This window comes from Taeniopygia guttata, chromosome 9 (genome assembly GCF_048771995.1).
Source record: "Taeniopygia guttata chromosome 9, bTaeGut7.mat, whole genome shotgun sequence".
Taxonomy (NCBI): Eukaryota; Metazoa; Chordata; class Aves; order Passeriformes; family Estrildidae; genus Taeniopygia; species Taeniopygia guttata.
The window spans coordinates 20,284,864-20,307,532 of record NC_133034.1 but is presented as its reverse complement, the minus strand read 5'-3'; the positions used below and the strand labels follow the sequence as shown (position 1 = coordinate 20,307,532).

The following is a 22,669-nucleotide window of genomic DNA, read 5'->3' as shown; positions in this document are numbered from 1 at the left end:
ACCCACTGCTCAGGAGGAACCCAGACACTCTGCCAGGTTGCCTCTGTTAAATGCATGGAGCACACTTTACAGTCCGTGTTCTGAGGTCGTTCAGAATAGAGAGCTGCTTCTTTCAACACCTTTCCAGTTCCCATCCAGAAAGGATGTGAACTCCTTGTTTAGTCCCCCAAAAAGCAGGCACAGCAGAGGTTTCTGCAGTATGGGACCTTGCACTGAGTGCGTGTTGACTCTTCAGCACAGAGGCGCTTGCTCCCAGGGCCAGCAGCTCACACCTAACCTCAGAGGGTATTCCTTCTCATACAGCAGAATATTCCCACTGAAAAGTCATGGGAAATAAACAAGAAATGAGAATAATTCAATCCCACCCAGCTGCATCAACCCAGGATAACAAACAGTGTTATCAAAGCAGCAGTTCCTTTCCCAAGGCAAGCAATGACAGGGCAGTAAAGGACAGATGTGTCTCACTAATGGTCCTATCACAGTTCTCACTCAGCAGCTGGAATATGGAACCTATGTGCTGTTTAGAAATTTCAGCAGCTGGAATGGTACCTGTGTGCTGTGTATAAATGTAGACACACACCTGTAACCAAGTCTGGGGTTTTGTCTTGCCTCATTTCTTGAAGACACTTTTTGGGGTGTGGCATCATACAGAAAATCTGTTCAAGATCTCCCTCAGTTCTAGGTCAGCAGTGCAACAGAAACCCTCCTTAGGCCTAAACCATTTATAATATATCAAATATGTGTAAATTCTGTAGACAGAAAACACCTTATTCCCACAGTATTTTCTGAAAACATACTGAAAAGTCACTTAAAGAATTAATTGAGCCAGAGCTCACATGCAAAAAATGTGCTTCCTTCTCTGCATTACAAGAAAGCAATTAGTGAACACTGGAGGCAACAGCTTTTGCTAATCAAAAGAGCTGAGTTTAACTTGTGTCTGCTCAAGTAATTCAGTTTTGAAAGAAAAGGGAAAACCAGACATACTACTGGACTTCAGTTAAAATGAAAACATGCAATGCAACACAATTAATTCTTTTAAAAGCAAGAATTTTTCATTCATAGTGCAAATGTGCTAGGAAAATGACATGGCCAATACTCAGTCTTTAAACACTGTTTTATGTGAATTACTTTTAAGAGTCAACCTTTCAAGTTCATGTCTGTTGGTAGTAAAATATTTTAAATTTAAATGCTTATAGAACATTGACATCACATTTTCACCACCCTATTCCATTTTGATTTTAATATTGATAAGTTTTTCCATCTTTGCTTCACCATCACATGCTCTTCATGCTCCATAAGAAGAATTTGGTAAAATTTAAACCGAGGCTTGAGGGAAAAATAGGTCTTTTACCATTATCACTATATTTGGATAAATATTATCCTTTTTTTCTTCCTCCCCTCTCTTTTTTTTTTTAATTTTACTCTTGTGACTTTATAAGACATAAGGAAAATTTAAATTAACTTAATATTTTAAAACATAGTTAGTATTTTTCATGTTGCAGACCAGAGGCCTGACATCTTGTCCTGACAATTCTATTTCCAGCCATAATAGCTCTGATTTAATCTTTAAATGAAACATCCCTACACAGGATTTGTTATTATTCATTTATACATCAAGTATTGAGGAAAAAACTCTCCTTGAATTTGGTGAGATCCAAACTGAATTCTTTGACTTTCCAAACTGAAATCTTTGACTTTGCCACAGATTTCTTGCTTGTTCATGGGAATTTGTTAAGTTTGTACACCTGAGATAAGTCTTTTGATGATATAAATGTTACACAATTGTAATAGCTATTACTCTACTGTTGTTTATATCAGAGCAGTCAAAACCCCAAAGAAGAAGTGGGTTTTTTTTTTCATATAGTTTTTTGACAAAGCTTTTGCCTCCAACTGAATACAGAGAGCTTGGTTGTTTGACAGATGCATTTTAAGAGCAGGTGAGTATTTTTCATGGCTGGTTCATCAGTAGGAACCAACCATTCATTATATTAGCAGACAAGTAAAAAATGATCTTTAATAATCATTTTAGTCTTGCAGTGAAGGGATGAATTCAAAGAATTCTTTTGGTCCTGTGCTGTCCTATGCCTATCTGTGTCTAAAGTATCATAGACTCTGCTGATGTTCAATGAAAGAGGAAGATATAGCAGCCAAAAACCTTCAGGTTATTTTGCTGTAGTCTCCACAAGGATAGAGTTTAGAGAGAAAAGATGTATAATCTAATGTTTTGCTTGAGATGAAATGTCTGCTTTCCAGATTATCAAAATGTCAGTGGTATATTTTTCCAGTCTGTTTTCTCTTTCTAATTAAGTTCCCTGTCTCCCTGTCATGCTTCCACCCCCCATGACCATTTTTGTTCATCCACTCTCAAAGGTACTAAAGGAACAGGCCAGTTTTCCTCCTGCTGTGAAGTTAAAAAACTCAAGATAGTGTTAAATTGACATGGGCTGTGCTGCTCTGCCAGTCTCTGAAATGTCATTGCCTGGGCAGCCTGCTGGGCTCAGCCCAGCACCACGGTGCCAAGACTGCTAATAAAAAAAGAATAAAGGTTAATGAAGGAGGGAGGGGATGGAGGATGTGTTATTATCCAAAATCAAGTTGTCTGCTTTCTATTTGTAAGGTTTGCTCCAGGCCTATAGTTTTGATTTTTAATTCTTTATTTCCCTCCCCCAGCAGTGTTTTTATTTAGTTTATAGGGCACATCACAGTGGATTCACAGGACCCACTCCAGTATCTTGCTTTCAGCATGGTGTCCTTGGCTTCTCCAGTAATCCTTGAAGTTATGAGTGAGTTATCCTCATCTGGCCCTGTGTGATTGCAAGGCATAAATGAGGTTTTTGTGGCTTTAGAGGTCTCTGTTTCTAAAGCAAGAAGCTGAGCATGCCCAGGGCCCTGCCCTGTTCGTGGAGATGCCTCCTGCCCCTCCCAGTGTAAATTGTCCCTGTGCCCTGGCTCTGTGTGGGTGTGTGTTTGTGTTGGGAGGGTCTTGTCTCGTAAAATAACAGGGTTATTTCTCTGTTAATGCTGGGTGGTCGCTCAGTGTTTTTGCCTGTTGAGCTCCATCAGAAGCTGTGCTGCTGTGAGCAGCCTGTGTGCAGTGCAGGGGCTGACTGGAAGATAAAGCAGAGGCAAAGACCATTAGACACACGTTTTTTCTCCTGTCTGCCAGTGCACAGTAGCTCCATTTCAGCTCTGACACACCAGGATGCTGCTCCCACCATCTGTTACTGATCCTCTCCCTCCTGCCATGCCCTTGTGAGTTGTCAGATCTGGTGTTTATGTATTTCTTCCCACACCAGCCCCAGCTCACACACAATTCCTTCACACCAATGCCCTCTGTACTCTGTGGCATGATGCTCTGAGCTTAGACCACAGCTGGTTCTGCTTCTGCCTTGTGCCTCTGTTATGACCCAACCTTTCTGCACACAGGAAACAGATCTGCACTTACTCTCCATCTTCTGCATCTGCTTTTGTCACAACTGGCTTGTTGCTACAAAAAAAAAAAAAAATGCACATATTAGGATTTTTGTGGGTCTGTGCATCTCAAGCCCATGAATTTGTTTTTTTTATGGTGAATTTGCAGTATTAGGATATTGCTGGTACACTACTCCATAACTTTCAACAGCAGCTGAGATGGAGACAGTTAAGTGTCTTGTCCTAGGGGGAATTTTTATTTTTAGAATTATGAAAAATAACTTCACAAAGGTATGGATCTGTCTTACCTCCCATTCCACCTTTCTTTAGTAACCCCCTGAAAAGCAGACAGGGAGGCTGACAGAAAAATTCTCCACAGCAACAAATAACAGGCTGGATATGACAGCTAGAAAATATTCTTAGCTATAAGACATACTTATGGTAGTAGAGAAGTCTGAAAAAGCCCACCTTTTTACTTGTTGAAAAGCTGGTCCCACCTTAGGAGATTGCCATAATTATTGCTTTTCTCCCTCTTACTGTAAACTCTTTTGGCAACTATTTTTTACTGGGTTTTTTTTGTAACAAATAAAGAAAATGTCATATCACAATGGAAACAGTTAAAATTTGTGTAAAACCAGGATAAAAATGTATAAATGGATGTGCATATAAATACACTAGCTTACCCATCAATGTATCAGATGGATGCACAGATTTACCTATAGAAATGCATTAGAGAGAGGCCAAAAAGACCAAGTCTTGTTTATCAAGGTTTATTAAACTGAAAGTCCCCAAAATTAAAAACAAAAGCTGTGACAACTGGAACAAATTAAATGGTTCCCAGAACTCACTGCTCTAGGATGTTATCCTTTTTTATTTGAAAAATGGCAGAAATTTTACAGTAGTTGCCACCTGTTTATGAAATGAGTGGGAGGGTGGTGGGAGGAAAGATCATTCTTTTTAATCCTCCATTGTCATCAGTACATTAACAATGGAGAAAGTATTTAAAAACAGAAAAAAAAAGAAAACAATGCACCTTACCTGAAAATAAGGGAATTTGCTGTTTGCTTTTTTTTTTATTTTGAGTTTTTTAAATTAAATTCTTTAGGCTTGGGCAAAATACCAAAACAAAGTTCAAGTTCAGCACTTACAGCCATTCTCCAGCTCTCTGTTAAGCCAATGGAAATCCTCCCATTGACAATCCCTGTGCATCACACGGTGCTGGAGGCAGAATACACAATGAGAGGGAAAACCTAATCTAAGTATTATGTGTAGATACACCCGAGTGTTGCATAAAATGATTTTGTAGAGTATTATGCAATGTAGTAAAAATGTATGACAGTAAAATATGACTAGGCCTACAATATAGAAACACCACAGAAATAAAATAGTTTAGAGCCGACTAAAAGAAATAAAACCAGATACTATTGACAGGAAAGTAGAATACTGTGGTAAGAAGGAAAAAAAGCCACGCTAATCTGAGTTTTTTGCTGAAAATAATTTAATATACGGCTTTATATTTTTAGTTATAAAGGACAGTGTTTTAGAGCCTTCTTCAAAGAACTCCACTATTGAGACTAACTCAAAAGAACTTTAAAACAGAAGAGCAAAACTCCCTTGAAGGCAGGGAGTGAGAGCTCTAATTTGCTTTGGAGGAACAAAATTCGTGCAGAGATCCCTCCCGTTCCCTTGATTTTGATGGAGATTTTTCCCAGGCGGCTCAGGAGGTGACTCCCTGGGGCACATTTTCCCAGCCCCCATTATCAGCTCGAGTGGGTCGAGCTCTGGCACTGCTCAGAGCTGGAAATTTGTCAGAGAGGGAGCGTGGCTGCTCAGGCGTGCGCGGATCCCACATCCTGCGTGCCACATCAGGCATTTAATTGTTCTGGTTGTGCTCTTATAAACTCCTCACAGCCTGTTCACTAGCTGCTGCTCTCATTTACATGAACACTACAAGTTTGCTTGTGCTGATGCTGTGTCCCAATCGCAGCATCTCAGCTGAAAAATGAAAGGCAGGAGAAAAGAAAATTCCTTTCTCCCCCTCAGAGCCCTGTCCATGGGGACATCAGTTCCTGCAGAGGCTGTTGTGTTCTGTCAGACCCTACAAAGTGCCATATGCATGGCCTCATGTCACCTATACAGACTATATGAGATAAGGCTTATGGCTCAGAGTTTCATCTGGTTTTCATTTTTTCACTCTAACCCTTTTGAGGGAGGTGATGAGGGAGGGGATCAAGTCTCTCTGCTTTTTGATCAGGGGCAAACTCAGTTTCAAGCATATTTGAAAAATGAAGATTCTGCTTCCCTTATTGTATCTGTTTAGAATGGCAAATAGAAATGATGTTCCACTGATGTTCAGTGTCTCTTGTTGTAATTAAATTTCTGACAGTGAACAACTGAATTTCTACTCATAACTAAAGAAAAAGTTTGCTAGTTCAGCTGCCTGTTTTTCATGAACTTGACTGAATTGGCATTTAGAATAAGAGACATCACAAGGAAAAGGCATCTCTTCTACTTATGGGAAATAAATCTTGATTTCTTTTCAATATTATTTAAATTAGACCCTTCTGGCCATACCCATCCCTGCTCTCATTCTAACCAGCAGTTTCAAAAGCTGAGTGAATTACTATAGTCCCTTGTTTTTATGAGCTGCAGTTAAAAATCCATGAGTTTTCTTTTTAGAAATAGTGTCTTTTGAAGCTATTCATGAATTGCCTTTTTTTTTCCCTGGGTTATAGAAACCACTGAATTAATCCAGATATTCAGAATCTACATCCAATTCTGTCATCACTGCTGGGTTTGCTTAAGTTTAATACTTTTCTTGTCAGCTTCTTTTGTCTACTTTAATATGATTTTTATTTACTCTGTAGCAGCAAATACCCAGAACACCTATATTTGATTGAAACTTTACCATCTGTGATCTTCATATGTGTGGGATGTGTCTGGTAAATCGAAGTGTAACACTTTCCTGTTTTGCTGTGGCTGCAGATGGGAATTCCTTTTTGATGAGCAGTTGATTTTCTCAAGGTACTGTAGGATCATAGCCCTGCAAGGTATCCTTGGTGTCCTCCAAATGTGAGTCCTTGGTGTTCTCCAAATACATACCTACCCCTGACTCAAGGCAGCTTTCCTTGAGATCTTTTCTCCCCCTACATTTTAGAGAGAACTGAACAGATGATATGAAAAGTTTTGGTGGAAATTTGCTGACATTTGTCCCAGTTACAGTCCAATATCGATTACTTAAATGGCAAGAAAATTAGATTCCTAGAAAACCTGCTGTATCTCTTTTTTTTTTTTTTTTTTTTAATGTGAAGCTAAAGGTTGAGAGCAAAATGGTTTGGGTTTTTTTTTTTTTTTTTTATTTTTTGCACCTGATGTGTGTGTAGGGTGGGTGGATCTGGGAGTGCAGAACCAGAATGGGGGAAAATCCCATGCACAGCACTGGGTCAGACTGCACGTGGGCCAGGATGGGTACAGATACCAACACTTCACCCAGCAGTAATCCCACACTGTTTCCACTCTTCCTGCATATCAGTGGGTGCAAACTACTACCCTTATGAATGTTACTATATTAACTAAAAGCAGACCCGATCCTATTTTCTTCTGGTAGAATTGTGTCTGGGATTGTCAACCTGAAGCTGGAGATGGTTATTATGATTTTTAGGCAGGATTGGGAATGATTTTGGAGAATTTAGGCGAATTTTCAATTTGTTCTGCTTGTCAGGAGTATGGTTAACCTGAGGAGTCAATGGAGGTGTATCCACCCTAACTCCTGCAGAATTTTGATTTATTGTCCTTGATAGTATCAAAACTGGATAGTAATTTTGGTGAATTTTTTACTGTGTTTTACTGTGATTACTGAGATCTATGTACTGGGTGCTATTGCTGAAACAGAAGTAAGGAAAACATAAGGAATTTTGAAAGAATCAAAGGAAGCATTCCAAATGTTTTCAGAATCTATTTAAAAAATGTAGTTAGGAAAGAGAGTATGTAGTTGTCTTCCTCACAGGAAATACACTGCACTGCAGGAGATTTATGGTGCTCATAGGGTTCAAAAGCATAAGATGAATCCCTTCAGGTACCTGTGGATATCTGTAGGAGAAAACCTCCTTACTCTCCAGTGAGAGGAAGGTGAAAGGACCAGGATGCTGAGATCACAGGCTGTATAATCAGCACCTACATAATGAGAACCTTTACAGATTCTTTGATGATGCCACAGAATGAACATCTATCATATTGAATATACACATTTTTGGGGAGGGAAGGGAGTCTGCGAAGGTAAAAAGTACAAGTTTTAATTTAAAAAAACACAAATTTTGCATTTTTAAGAGCGCTATTTGATTTTCAAGTGTTCCATGGGATTTGAAATATGATTTTATTAGGTTAGCACAATTATCCTGGAACCACTTATGGACAGCACTGACAAATGCAGCTCTTGGGATTGTGATTATGAGAAGACACTCAATGTTTCTCAAGTGTTGTCTTTAGTAGTACTTGAGCAATTGACTTTGCAGAGCAATGAGACATCATCTCCAGACTATCAAGATTTAGCCAAGTAATTATTTCTTGAGCTCTAGTTCTGTACAAATATTTAGGGGCTTTTGCATTTGAATTGTAAGGGATGTTCCATGACTATAACTCTGCACAGGGATGGGTTTGTTTACGTGGGATTTTTCAGGCAGATGTTGGAGCACTTCAGCAGGCAGATGTGATGTTTGTTTGTTGAAGTGCCGAGCTGGCCTGGAGCCTTGTGACTGCAGGTTTTGAGTTCAAGATAATTCCCTCTGCCTTTCCACAGGCTTTGTGAGCTCAGGCTCTGTGCCCTGCTAAAGGGGCTCAGCTCTGGAGCTCTCCTGTGCCCAGCTGGCTGGGAACATGAGGAGTTTGCACCAGACACCATGTGGGCTTATCCAGTATCTCTTTCTCTTCCCCAGTCCAAATCCTAGTGGAGTGAAAAGATGATTCCCCATTTATTTCATTAGTTTTTCAATCAGAATGTGGTAGAAGAAGAAATTCTCCAGGACTAGGGTACCCAGCTGCCAGGCATTCACACGACTGAGCTTAGGAGTTTGTCCTTACTGTGTCACAATCCTCCAATGCTTTCTTCCTTTACATAATATGTTTCCCATAATTACAGCAACTACAATTACCACTCCAAGTATTTTGCCCATGACTGGTTTGGTTTCCTTTTAGCCTACTAATGGCTAATAAATTCTGAATGTGCAACCAGTTTTCACCAAATCTGAAATGGCAGAAGTTCTCTCAGAGGCACTGAGTTTCTAAAACTTATAATAATAATAATAATAATAATAATAATAATAATAATAATAATAATAATAATAGGCAACCAAGGCAGAGGTAGGAAACAGAATATGTAAACTTAGTGGTTATTTGTGAAGGAATAAGGGCAATGGGATCTTAGTTTCCCGTGATTGGAGAGTCAGTATTAAGTTGCACATAAAATATAAAGAACTGATGAGGACTTATTCAACATGGAGTAAGCCAAAAGCAGACACTCATAATTTTGCTTTACATAAGTCCCTTAATTTGTACCTTTTTAAGATTTGAGACTGACTTTTGCAGGACATTAATATGGAATAGGGTGCAACTTGGGCTGTTTACCTTACTTAATACATTTTCTGAAATATCTACATATTACAGTATAAATTCTTCTGATAACTTTAGTTCCTATGTGCATAATGAAAAGTGTGTTAGGACAAGGAACAGTGAACACAAATTATGTTCAAACTTCTCAAAGGTTCACCTTGTATTATTCTGTCCATCTTGTTTAACAGCTGCGGCTGATGGGGCTAAACAACATTATTATTTTACTTTAAGCATTTAATTTTGAAAATTTTTGTCAATAAGAAAGCCAGACATAATTGAAATCATAATAACCTAGATCAAGGGGCTCTGAGCCTGACATGCAGGCAGAACTGGCATGGGTGAAATCCCCAGCAGGGCACCCTTGGTCCAGCAGCACAGGGCTGCAGCTCATCCCACCAACCCATGGTGATTTCCAGTTATCTCAGCCTGACTCAAACAAGCCCTGGAAGGGATACCCCAGTGCTAACCACAGGAGTCAACCACTGCTCTGAATCAAGAGCAGTGTGACAAACTCTTGCCTGGAGTTAATGTTTATGGCTGGTTTTATAAGCTGCTGGAAAGCAGGACGTATTGCTACACCCTGAAATATAATGGTGCCTGTGACTGGTGGTATTATAAACTGCAGAGCCTCCTCCCAACCTTTTGGATTAAGTAATAAAAGAAAATGATTAAGAGTGAAATTCCATCATTTATCTTTTGTTGAATAAAACACTTTTTTTTTTTTTTTTTTCCATCCCAGCTCGCTAACAGCGACAGCCATGAAAATGAATGATTTGGCTTCACCCAAAATGATGGATAATCCTGCTGGAAGAGCATGACAATGATAGACAGACATCTTCTGAAGGGGAAGGTAATAGAAAAGACTGACACTTTGATAGGCACCGTGATGAACAAGGCCTGGGGGGCGGTGAGTTAATAGGTTAATAGAAGTGTTCCAGCTCTCCCAGCCCCTTCTATCTCTGTGCTCCTTTTAGAGCTCCTTGAGCAGCAAAATAACATTGTGAACTGCAGGAGAGATGCATTTTCTAATTCACCCATGCACTTTTTTGTGTATTCCTTAATGCTGTGGGGAAAGAGAATTAAACTGCTTCTTTAAGTGAGGTGTAGGGAAAGCCCACCCTGCTCAAACCTCATTAGAGCTTTGCTTTTACCTCTTCCATCTCTCAGACACTGCTTGCAGGTAATACAATGTCCTAAGGGTATTGCACAGGTTGGATTTAGTCACCTGGGAAATAGATTGATGGAGCCCTGCTGAAGTTGATGGTGGGCCATGTCATTCTGACATGAACTAAACCAGCATATAGCCCAAGTAGTTTTATTGATGGCAACAGAATATATGCCTGGTTTCTTGGTCAGCTTTATTTCAAACAGAAATATTTGAATGTTAGGAAAATAAGGAAATAGGATTTATTCAAATTATTTTTAATTTCTTATAGCTTTCCTATTTTTTTACATTTTTTCTCTCATAAAACTGTATTTTTTTTTGATAACACAAATTAATATTTATCAATATGTATTTCATTACTTTTTGTACATATTTATTTATTTTCCTTATTAATGGCTGTTTAAAGAGATTAGGACTTTGCAAACCCCAGCATCTTGGTTAGCAATTCAGCTAATATATACCTTACAAGTTTTTTATGTCTTTTGCATGATGGAATATTTTGGTTTGAACTAAGAGTTTCTGACTCAGTTTTTGCAACCAACTACAAGAACAGGTCCTGTCGTGAATGGCTTTTACAATTTTACAGTTAAATTATCAATATAAGTCAGACTAACATGAGAAGAATAACATGAGTAACGAGGTAAATAAACAGAAGAAATATAGTGTCAATAAGCATGCTTTACAACTAAAGGAATTTAAGCCAATATATTTCAACTTGCACAGTTGGCAAAGTCTCTCTGAGACTATAATGAAGAGTCATAATGAAATACTCGTCTCTGTTAGTACTAAGAAATAATATATGGTTCATTTTGTGAGCTGGTGGAGGACAGATCAGCTCCCTGACATGCTGCATTACCTTGGACATACAAAATCCTTCTCTGTATTTATCTTTTCCCTTGCTTATTTATTTTTAATGCTCCTGGACATGGATTTTCAACATGTCTGCCTACAGACACCACATTTCTGTATAACCTTAAAAGGATTCATGTAATCCAAATAAGCTTGGAGAGTGTATTTTGTAAACACATGATAAATGCCTTTATTGATAGACTTGTAGTCTGGCTTCAGGACACAGCTGATATGAAATATACAGTACATGTTGAAAAGAACGTTTTAATTAGTGTATCTAAACTTTTTATTTGAATGCCAAAATGTTTACCTCATCTGGGCCATTTTTGTGTTGACTTTCTTATTTAAGTGTTTTCATTAAGTGTATCTGTTACTTTCTCTTCTGTGCTAAGCTGTTACTTAAAGCAATGCAGTTATACTGCAAGTGTTAGTAAGTGTAAGTGCAGATTTAGTGCAGACCAGGCTGGTTCACATCACTCTCAGGTATTCCTTGTCTTTCTAGTATATGACTGCAGGCTGCTAAGCAGGAGCACTGTGAAGCAATTTCATATGATGGAACAAGATCCCTTAGAATTACAAATCCCATTACCCTGCTGACTTCTGGCCTGAGCCCCCGACACCACGCCACAGGTTATAGGTGTGTTAAAACTAAGTCAAAACAATGTCAGAACAGAATAATTCACAGCACAAAGTGTGCCCTGGTGTAGAGAACACACCAGGAAGGGTGGCTAAATTGATCTCTGTGCTTTTGAAAATTATTCCACTCCCAGACAATGAGGATGAAGCACACAGCAGGTTATAAAGTTCAATCTGTTTTATTTCTTCTCATGGGATATTGCATATTTTTAAATTTGTGATTCTTATGAATTAATCAGTAGTGCCTGTGGATGGTACCGCAATTAAAAACCTCTGCTCCAGGGAGTTTAGACAAATAGCACATCATAAACTGAGCACACAACAAAGTGCTAGACAGGTACAGTGATTAGAAGAAAAGGTGATCCAGAACTGAACCTCATGGGTATCATCCCTGAACCTCATGGGTATCATCCCTGAACCTCATGGGTATCATCCCTGCCTCATTTTTTGTCTAGCAATGAACAGCTTAATTCTATCTTTCACTTACAGAACCTAAAAATGTTCATTTCAAGGGCCTGTGCAAGCTTCTGTTATATTATATTAGCTAATGATCCATGAAAAGACAAGGCATCCATCCTTTTGGAGCAAGTCACTCCATGCTTTTGTACCTTGGCCTTCCTATCTGTAGAATCTAAAGAATGACTCTGAGTTTCCTCTGTGAAATGCCCGAAAGATGCAGAAAAGGAGGAGGATGCCACACTTCTGGAGCGTCAGCACGGATGTCCTGGTGCCCAAGTCACTGCTGTGGTACAGGGGAAATGAAGGAAAATTTGGTTTCAGCTCGTTGCCCTTTCAGCATGTGCTGGCAGTGCCAGTCCTGGGAGGGCCATCACAATCCCTGTCTCACTGGCAAAGGGTGGAAATGGAGGGGCTGAACCAGCTCTGGGATTTACTGCTGACAGAAACAGGGAGCTGAGATGCACCTCTGGCTTTATGCAGCTCTTCAGGGCTGTGGTGAATTGCATGTACACTTCAATTGCAGACTGATTTAGAGCTTATGCTTTTTGTGCTATTTTTAGCCTGATAGGTTCATGACAGGGCCTTGTATCTATAAAGACAATTCAAATAAAAATAGTAATGAGCTGTAGATATCTGTGTTTTTACAGCATACTGGCTGCACAACCCTGTGGTACTTGAAAACAAAAATGCTTTTGAAATAAAACCCACTCCACCTTTAGTCCAGCACAATTCCCAGATCACAGATTGTCCATCTTTTTCACTTTTAGTATGCCCTCAATGTCAATTACCTTTTTAGTTTACTGTTTTTCCCCCAGAAAAACAGAGTTGACATTAAGCTGTGTTCTAAAAGAACAAGCTGATCTGAATGTTAAATTAATACATATCTATGCATGCACATATATCTATTTTTCACTGCAAGGCACATATTTCAAATGTATCAAAAGATTTTGTCATTTACGTATGAAAATTAATTCATAAATCTTTTTTGTATTTACAGCAGCCCTGACAGAGTTTATCAAAAATGAGCTGCCTTACGGAACTATCAATGGATTAATAAAAAGGATCTGATCTAATATTCATGACACAGGAGACAAATGTAAATGGTCAGGCAACTTCATCTTTTTATTCCTGGAGAAATGTTGTTTTTTTCATAACTCTTCCTTGTAGGTTTTGTTTTCTCATTTCATAACTGCTTTAACAAAAGAACTGTGCCATCAATTTTGCTAGATTGCATTATTCATGTGGAGGTAATACACACCAAATTCAATGCACAAAGGAAAGAAATACAAAAGAACATTCTATATTATTATTCATATAAACACAAGAAAACTTCCAAAATCATGCTGTCCTGTTATATTTATGACCCAATAATATTCTTCAGCTGCGTAGTTCTTAATGTCCAAACACATCTTGCTGCCCTGTTTCTCAAGGAAATCTTGGTATCTATTTGTTTATCCTGATTACCTTTACAACTTGATTTTGCTCTGAGACCCAGGCAGCCAATAACTAATTTGGGGAAAGGATCATTCTTACACTCAGGTCTGTGACCTGAGCTGCTGATTGTAATGGAAGCTATTAGCCTATTCCAGAAGAATGTGAAAATGAAATGTTTTTATTAGGATTGCATTTTTGCTGGACTCTCCAGGCTCATTTTGAAGGCCTTTTTTGTGCTGATGGTTATTAATTTTGGCGTGATCTTGGAATGAGGTTTCCTTAGCTTCTCCTAGGCCTGTCTGACCCAAAGACTCTGCTCAGCTTCGTGCTCTTGTTTACCTGTCAGCCTGCTCGTTTCCCACTGGCACCTGGCTGAGTGGTGAACCAGCAGTGCTGGGTTAATGACTGGGCTCAATGAGCTTAAAGGCCTTTCCCAAACTTCACCTTTATTTTTCCTTTATTTTTCCTTAATCATATTTCTGAGAAACCTCCCAGTCTCACCTAGCTGGGTGCTTGGGAATTTATTGAAATCTTTGTTTGACTACTGCATAATTCACAGGAAGGTGCTTAATAATTTCTGGGCCAGATTCTCATCTGGTGGAAAAGGATGTGGATGTCAGGTAGGCAGCTCAACTGCACAGCATCTCCTGCCCCAGAGTGGCCATCTCAGAGTCACTGCTGCTCTTGGACTATGGGAGATGCAACATTGAGCTTTTTGGTCTGCTCAGGTGGTGTTACCTTCCATTCAAAAGCAATTAGAGTCCTCAATATTGCACACACACCATTTACTTGCTTTCTAATTTAGTACTATACTAAGGAGAAATTACTTTCCAACAGAAAATGTCAATGGTTTCATAGCAACCAGAGGTACCTGAGAGCTTTCCTTTCATGTTAAATCTCATTATAAGAGCATCAAGCCTGGTGCTTTATGCCTCATGTTGGTGTGAGAGACTGACTGCTGCATCCAAGCAGCAGAGCCAGACTCTGGAATCTGCTCCTTGCACATGCTAGAACCAAAATCTAAGAGGCCACCAGCTTGTTCTGTCAGAAGTTGGGTGCTTTATTTTAATTAACTTCAACAATTTCTTCAACAGACAGAAGGTTGTTTTAAATGGGTTTCATCATCAGATCTTTTATTTTGTGGAATGGCTTGATTTCGTGCTCAGAAACTGTGAAATGAGAAGTTACTGCAGAAAAACCAGTCAATATTAACTACCTTCCAGCTGCTTTCCTACTAAAACCAAATGGCAACCAATGCTGCAGTCTGATCCAACACAGACTATTGGAAAGGCAAAAAAAAAAAAAAAAATCTAATTTTTATTTCTTATAGTTGTCAAATGCATTGTGTCTTGTAGGCTGTTTTTGCCGTGAACTGAGCAAAGATTTTCTGCATGGGTTTTAAAGTGGGATTCTCCTGGGGAAAAGCCAGCTCCTGCTTGAGCAGCATTACCCTGGGGCTGTGCAGTGGTGCAGAAGGCAGGGAAAGCAGAAGGAGACGGGAAACCATTGCACTGTGAGATGGTGACAGGTGATTCCTTTTGTTCCTGCAGTACCTGGAATGCACAATGACACAAGGTTATACCTGCCTCAGCTATTGCCTCAAGATAAACATTAATTTTCAGCGATTTCTCTGGTTTTATAGTTCACTCATGGCTCTCCAACTGCTGTGTGCAGGTTGCTTGGCCTCATTAGGTCCAGCATTATGTGAGTTTTTATTTTTCTCCCCAGAAAAAGGAGTGCATTTGGGGGATTTGTCCCTGACCAAGTGCAGAAGTTCATCTCAGAACCCAAATGCTCTGCAAATGTGAAGCAGCAAAAACAGGAGCTTGCAAATGCTTTATATTGGTGCTATACTTAATTTTTTTTCTCAGCGCTTAATACAAATTAACTGTTTAGTTCAGGTTTTATTGACTGGTTGTTACAGTGCTTAGGAAGTTTTGGGGTCAATTTAATGAAAAAAAAAAAGGGACTGACTTCTGGCTTTGCTTCTTTGGTCAAAAATGAGTTATAGTCTCAATAAATCAGAACATAAAGTAAGAAATTTGTCTTTGTTGGGCTTTGTATGGGGAAAGAAATGAGTTTCAGCTGATGTGGGATTTGGTAAAATTAAATATGCCTGCTGGGAAAAGCTGTTATTGGATATTATAAGAAAAGATTGATTTCAAAAAGCTCAGACTGTTGTATGAAGAATCACTGAAATCAGTATTTTTATACAGCAAAGGCATAAAAATTCCACTGAAACAATGAGTCACAATTTCTTCATAGAAACAGGATTCCAAAGAACCTTGAGAAGAATGAGGCAGGTGCCCCAGGGTTGGCATAGTGATGAGCTTTCCTCTCACTGTACACCTGAACAAATGAACAAACTAAATTTGCACATTGCTCAGCATGGCTACACCTTCTGTTGCCTTTTCAGCCATCTTTTTCAGTGCTTTTTTGTAAACATGATTTTATTATCCTAAATGAAAAGAGTATTTCATACCATATCTGGACTATTCCTAAAACTTTAATTTCCTTACCTTCAGCTTCACACAGCTTATAAAAGATAATTGGGCTGCACTTGTGTAGGCCCTGTGCACTTGGATGTGCAGGAAATTATTTTCCCCAAATAAAGCACCTCACAGCAGACTGGCTGTGTTGTCATGTTGTTTGAACTTTGATTGTGTTCTGAATAATCCTGAAGTGAGCTCTAATTTTTTTGTTTGTTTGTTTAGTCTGAGTCAGATTTTGGGAGATTCTTGTTTGCTTTTACTTAATTTTGTTGTTGGCCATGTGAGGGATAAAACCAAGCATTTAAGTCTTTGACTGGCAGCTGTGCTTAGCTAGAAGTGCAGTTACAGGTTATAAAAGTAGACTAAGGATCTTTTAAAAATGTTTTATATGTCGTGTTTGTATGTCACACATCACTTCATTTTTTATAAGCTAAGAATTATAATTGTGGACTGTGACTCATAATCCATAAGAAATATATATAGATATTTAAGATTTCTAACAGAAATGAAGCATGACAGTTGCAGAACTAAAGCTGATTCTTGTAAAAATAATAAATCCATGGAAATCATAGAAACACAGATCATTGCACAGATAGAGACCAATATAACAAACCAATAGGCATAAGGATGCCCAAGGAGAAAACTGATTATGAAAAATAGAAAAGAATTTATGCTACTCCAAATCCATAAGAAAGAGAACAAAAGAAAGAAAATGTGAAAATTGGCTTGAATATTGGTACCTTAGCATAAAAAATAATTCCCTCAGGCAGCTGTCCATCTGGTGCCAGTGTGTGTCACACAAACCAAGGTCATCTTAACAAATGTGTGACATATTCATAGCTAACAAGATTTGTTACCTGTATTGTTTGTTATGTTTCTATGATGTTTATTTAATTGCCTGTATTCCATTAAAATTAAGATCTGATTTCATAAGCTTCAGAATTTGTTCTGCTTCTATGAATTCCCCACCTTCCCTCCCAGTGATTTTGTATTTTAACCATTTATGGCAGGAAAAGCTGAAGTGTTCATGTTTCTAAAGAGTCTTAGGAAATGATAATTGATTGCCAGTACTGTGACCACCTTCAAACTCTGAATTAGGCTGTTGAGGCACAGGGTATTTATTTGGTCATCCCTTCAGCACTTGGAATATTAGAAAAATACCATTATTACCATAATATCTAATGCAAAACCAGGGCTCTATCATAGCCATAATACGTTCAACTGAGTTATCCTTCTCCTCCTCCCTTTCTAGATCATTCCAAGATATGATTTGTTGAAAATGTATGCATGCTTTTCATGTAAGGAGGCAATGCTTTTTTCCAGTACCATGAAAAAAAATTGTAATGTGTGTGGGTTGCTTATACAACTCACTCTGCAGGTTGGTCTATTGGGCTCTAAATCTGACCTATTATTTTTGCTTCCTTCAGTACATTGGCTTGCATTTAATGCCTCATCTCTTTTCCCTCATGATTTCAATGGCAAAATTTGTTCAGTTTTCATTATGGTAAAAATTCCTTTAAGGTTATGGATAAAAACAGAATTTAAAGTAGTATGGTGATATTAAAGTCTCTGTTACAGATGAATAGCAGAATATTGGGAATGTTCCTGCTATCTTTGCTGCAGGAAAAAAAAAGGATATGTACAAAGTTAGAGGTACAAGAAGGTTTTGGAGGGCAGAGAAAATGCATTCCAGTGGGAGATTTCTGTTGAGCTTATGAAAAAAGAAAGTTAAGCCTGTATAAACACCTTTCTGTGAAGAAAACATGAAATACTACAGGATTCTTTAATCTACCAAAGAAACATATAGCAAGAACCAGTAGCTGGGAGCTAAAGCAAAGCAATTTCAAATTAGAAATAAAGCACTTGCTGTTGCTTTTTTCTCTCTGTTTCACAGAGATGGTAATTAAACTTTGGGGCAGGCTACTTTGCAGTAGAAAATGGTAGGCGTCATCTCTGGAGACTTTAAAATACAGTTTATATACTTTCTGAAAGTTATTTTTTGCCTGAACACAAGTAATGGGGGGCTCAATATCAGAGGTAATTGGATGGAATATAAGTATCTGAAACAAAAACTCAGTGTAGATGAACTAATCTCTTCTCCTGGCTTTAAATGTATGAAAATATAGATTACATTACTGCATTGTGTTTGTTTCCTACACCTAATTGGTTTTCTTTCAAGACTCAAAAATCTTTAGTCACTGCAGGTTGCATCACTAACCTTTAAGAATTCAAAACAATGCTCTTTACTGCTTGCTGAATTGTCACATACTATATGTCTCTAAATCCATCTGAATGTGCAATTTCCAACTCCTGATTAGCACCAGGAGCCCAGTCAAGGATGACAGAACAGCATCCAATTCTGTTTATCTCTACTGCAATAGAAACAGTCAAAAGCTGCATACGGGCCATCCTACAGCTTAAGTCTTTTCAGGAAAAACTGCTTGTAAACATGTTATATCACAGGGGTTATTGATGGGAATAGGGTGATTGACAGGAAATTTTAAAAAACCCAAACCTTTCTAAGATGAATTACAGTAAAATACATAACCCACAGAGAATGGACTGACTTCAGTGTCAGTTTCTGTGGACAGATTCCCAACTCGCTGGGTAGAAAGTGCCACCAGATATTTGCAACAGTTCCAATCCCAGAGCAAGATGCTTTCTTGATTCCAAGGACACGGTGCATATATTGATTTAAATTTTCCCTATTCTCCCTGAGCAAGTCAGAAATTGCACTGAGTTGGATGTGTGACAGGGAGAGTGTTCAGACAAATTAGTGGGCTGGGGTTAAGCCATACACTGTCTGTGTCCAAAATGCCCTATCAAGGAACTCAGAGGATTATTTTCTGAGGAGTGTCAGCTACTCTTGCAGTGCTGATTTAATACAAAAATGTCTGCACCAACTCTGCCCTAATCCCCACTCTTCCTTCTTATGCTTTACTGCATTCTCCTCCATCAGCTCTTCCTACCAGAATGTGATTCCACTCTTTCAAACACCTTTTGGTTTGATTCACTTTGTCTCATTGAGTATTTATCTTCTTCCTATTTCTGATTGCCACTGATGTCCTTTCTCCTAGAAGATATATTCACCTATTCATATATTCACTATTTTTTCAGATTTTATTTATATCAGGTTGGTAGAAAAATATAATAAATTACTGTGACTCTGGAGAGCTCACAGGAATAAATTGTCAAAGACTTTTAATAAAATTATGCTGGTTTCTAAGGCAGGGTCTTTGTAAACAAAGGCATTGCACCAGAATTAAACTTTCCTGTCTAAGCTCTGACAACAGGTCTTGAGGGTGCCATGCTTTGCTTACACCAATCTTGAACATGGATAGATCATTGGCTTTTCCCAAACTCTGCCTGTCTGTAAGGAAGTTTTCATGGTCAGTGTTGCTATCAGCCCAAACCCCATGTACTCTTTGCTCCTCATACAGATTTTGTCCCAGTCAGGACAAAGAGAACTCCCACAGTGGTGCTTTACCTCCCCCAAAACACTTTCCCTTGAAAAGCAGAGCTGTAAAAAAAACCAACCAACCAAACAAACAAACAAAAAACCAATAAAACAAAAAAAAAAAATCAGTCAATCAATCCTGATTAATCTAAACCTTCAACCCCAAACCAATCCATCTTGGAGGTGTGACCTGCCAGCTGGTGGGACTCCTGAAGTTCAGAGCAAGTGTCCTCAGGTCCCAGCTATTTTGCGTGTTTGAATTAGGGGGTAAATAGTTCACCTGAGACTGCAGCTAATTTTTTTAAACTCTTCATTAATTTTAATCCTAACTCACACATCTTGTTGTAAATTGAATGCATTATCTCCTTTCTCCACCACATGCTATTATATAGGTACTTCTTGGGTAAGAAATTGTCTCTATTAGCATTCCTCTCATGCAGAACAAGCATTCTGTCAGTGTTGGGAGCTCTTTTTTACTACAGGTCTCAAATGTGAATTGAATTTTATATAAATTTCATGCTGTGACTTAAATTATCTCCCTTGAAGAATGACTACCTGTAACACTCCTTTTAGTAGAGAGTCCTCAAAGAATCTCAACTATGGGACTTGGTAGCGGAGTTAAAAATCAAGAAGCAGGTTTTAGGTGAAAGAAAATTTTATCCAAAGCATTTGTCACAGTAATTTCAGCTGTTTCCATCGTGAGGATGAAGGCTAGCTATGATTTTTTAGAGTTCCAGGTATTTCTGATGTTCTACATTACTAAATATCAGTTCCCAGGTGTGAAACTTGGCATGAAGTTGTTAAATCCTTCTGCTTTTGCATGCTGCTTCAGAATATCCTTCACATGTAAGGAAGGATAATTTTGGAAATCCAATCAGCAACACCTATGACTGTATTTTTTGTATCTCATATGCCTGCAGAAGACATAGGAGAAGCCCAGGAGAATATTATATGAATTGTTATTACTGCCCAGGATTTCCCTCCCCCAGAGAATTTCTGCCGTCTCCCCACAGATGCCCTTTAATAGTTTTGTTCCCTGAAATCCCTCTTTTGAAAATTAACATAGACCAATAACTTCTGTCTTCTTCTTCCTGAAGGGGAGGGAAACTGAAAAGGCAGTTGCAGGTGTGTGCACTAGGAAATGAGCACTTTGCAAAAGGTTTTTTCAAAAAGCTTTTATCATGTTAACTGGTGCAGCACCCAGAGCAGAGTCACAATCATGTTCCCTGTTAAAGAGAATTGACTTAATTCATTTTCATGTTGTGACCTGCAACAGTTTAATTTACCTGAGAGCATTCTTCCTGTCAATACAGGCTGGATAGAGACATGATAACTTCAGGTTATGTTAAGTGTCTGATTTGTGATGCAGCTTACCTCTGCAATGACTGCACTGTTCAAATTAATTAATACCAGATCATTATCTTTAGAAGGCAGGCAGATGTTGAGGTTATGGTGTTTGTGAACCCTAAGCCTGTCTTTTTTTTCTGTACAGATAACCAGCAGTTGCTGTATAAATTGGAGAGCCAAGGTCTAGGCCTTCTGGCAGTCAATTGGTTTTGTAATTATCTTAGTAATAGTTCTCAATTATTATTCAGTAAAGGTCATCTTTTCTCTGCTAATGGGTCACGGCACCCCCTAGGGACCCAGAGATGGGCCAGTTCTCCTTTTTATCATGTAAATGACTTGCCATCTGTGTGCCACCCAGGTTCATCTAAGGCAGTTCTGAAAACGCTGATTATTAATATCAATGCTGCAGATTCTGACAGGATTGTAGAATTATTTTAGAATATTTTTAAAGATGGGCTGTGTTTCCTGAAATTTTCAAGACTCTATTAAATGCCGTGGACAGCTTAGTGGCAATTGTCTTTAAGTAATGCAGTGATTAAAAATACAAACTTTTATTTTAACTAGTGGCATTTTTAGTTAACAAACCCTGACACCCTTATTTCCAGCCTCTGTCTGCCTTCATTTGCGTCCCATTGTATTTACTTCTGCTATGTGATTGCCTGGGGGAAGTTAAATTACCAACCATAGATATTACACTTGCACAAAACTTCTTTATTCCCTTCTGTAGATCATGTTTACATTGCAGGCTGTGCTGAAAGTGAATAAAATGAAAAAGTCATCATTTGTTTCTACTCTATTGTAATAGCCATGCTGTAATTGGTGCTGTTTCATATAAAATTACCATATAAATTGTGCCATCCAAAGCTGCAACAGAAAGAGCAACAGTATTTACAATAAATGGCAAATCCCTGTTAATTATTGATAGCCTAATAAACACACCATTATAATTCAGTCTTATTATTCATTATTAATAATAACTCTTATTTACTATTCATTGTGTAAGGATCAATTATGATTAACTTTTCTAAAAATGAATGGTCCACATGGATGTTTCTATTTTCAGGGCTTTTTCCATTGAGGGAAAGGCTTTCTGTATTAGAATTCTCAGTCCAAGAGGACAGAACATTGCTGTACTCAAACAGCTTTTCTTGTTCCTGGTGTCCATGAAAAGCTGCTATGAGCTCTGTCAGAAGGAGTTAATGATTTTAATCATTAAATTATGTCTCTTTGGAGGTCATTACTTGGCCCAAAGGTGTGTGACTTTTGACCTAGGATGTTCTTGGCCACCTGGGCACACAGCAGTTTACCTTTAATAGTAATGAAGCTTTGCTTTACTGCTTAGCAATGTCGGGGCCTCTTTTTAAAATAAACTCTGCCAAAAATTCATTGAGGCATCATCATAAATCTTGGTGGTTTCACAGCTTAATTTTTGCTGGGGAAGAAGGCTGAATTCCAGGCATTCCAATGACAATGTGTCCCTGTGTGGATCTGCAGGGCGACCATCAGGTGTCATGTGAATGAAGATACCTTCTCCAGAAATGATTGATTTGTTGAGCCTTTGGCCTTATGATACTTTTTATGTAGATGTAACCAGACCAGTCTTTCTAGACTGCATTGCCAGAGTCAAGACTTTTACCTTTTGGTGTTGGTAGTGTCGCTGCTGGCTGTAGCAAGGACAGGACTACAAGTACTGATAGCCAACACTACTCACTTTTCCTACCAGGCTTTTGGTTTTCTGACCTCTCTTCCAAGCATAACTCAACTGGCAGTTGCCACTAAGAAATAGCACTAGAATATTGATTTCTTACAATGCAG

General features: G+C 38.5%; 1 long non-coding RNA gene across 2 annotated transcripts in view; it reads left to right on the top strand.

The window, feature by feature from the left end:
• The window catches only part of LOC140684683 (uncharacterized), a 28,472-nt gene that overhangs the window by 5,224 nt on the left and 579 nt on the right, over positions 1–22,669 (top strand). The window contains exons 1-2 of one of the 2 annotated variants that reach the window (XR_012057323.1): positions 1,853–1,937; positions 9,755–9,865. This is a non-coding gene — a long non-coding RNA (uncharacterized lncRNA). Of the gene's footprint in view, positions 1–1,852; positions 1,938–9,754; positions 9,866–22,669 lie in introns of those variants that run through there. The other variant, XR_012057322.1, reaches the window with a different exon arrangement.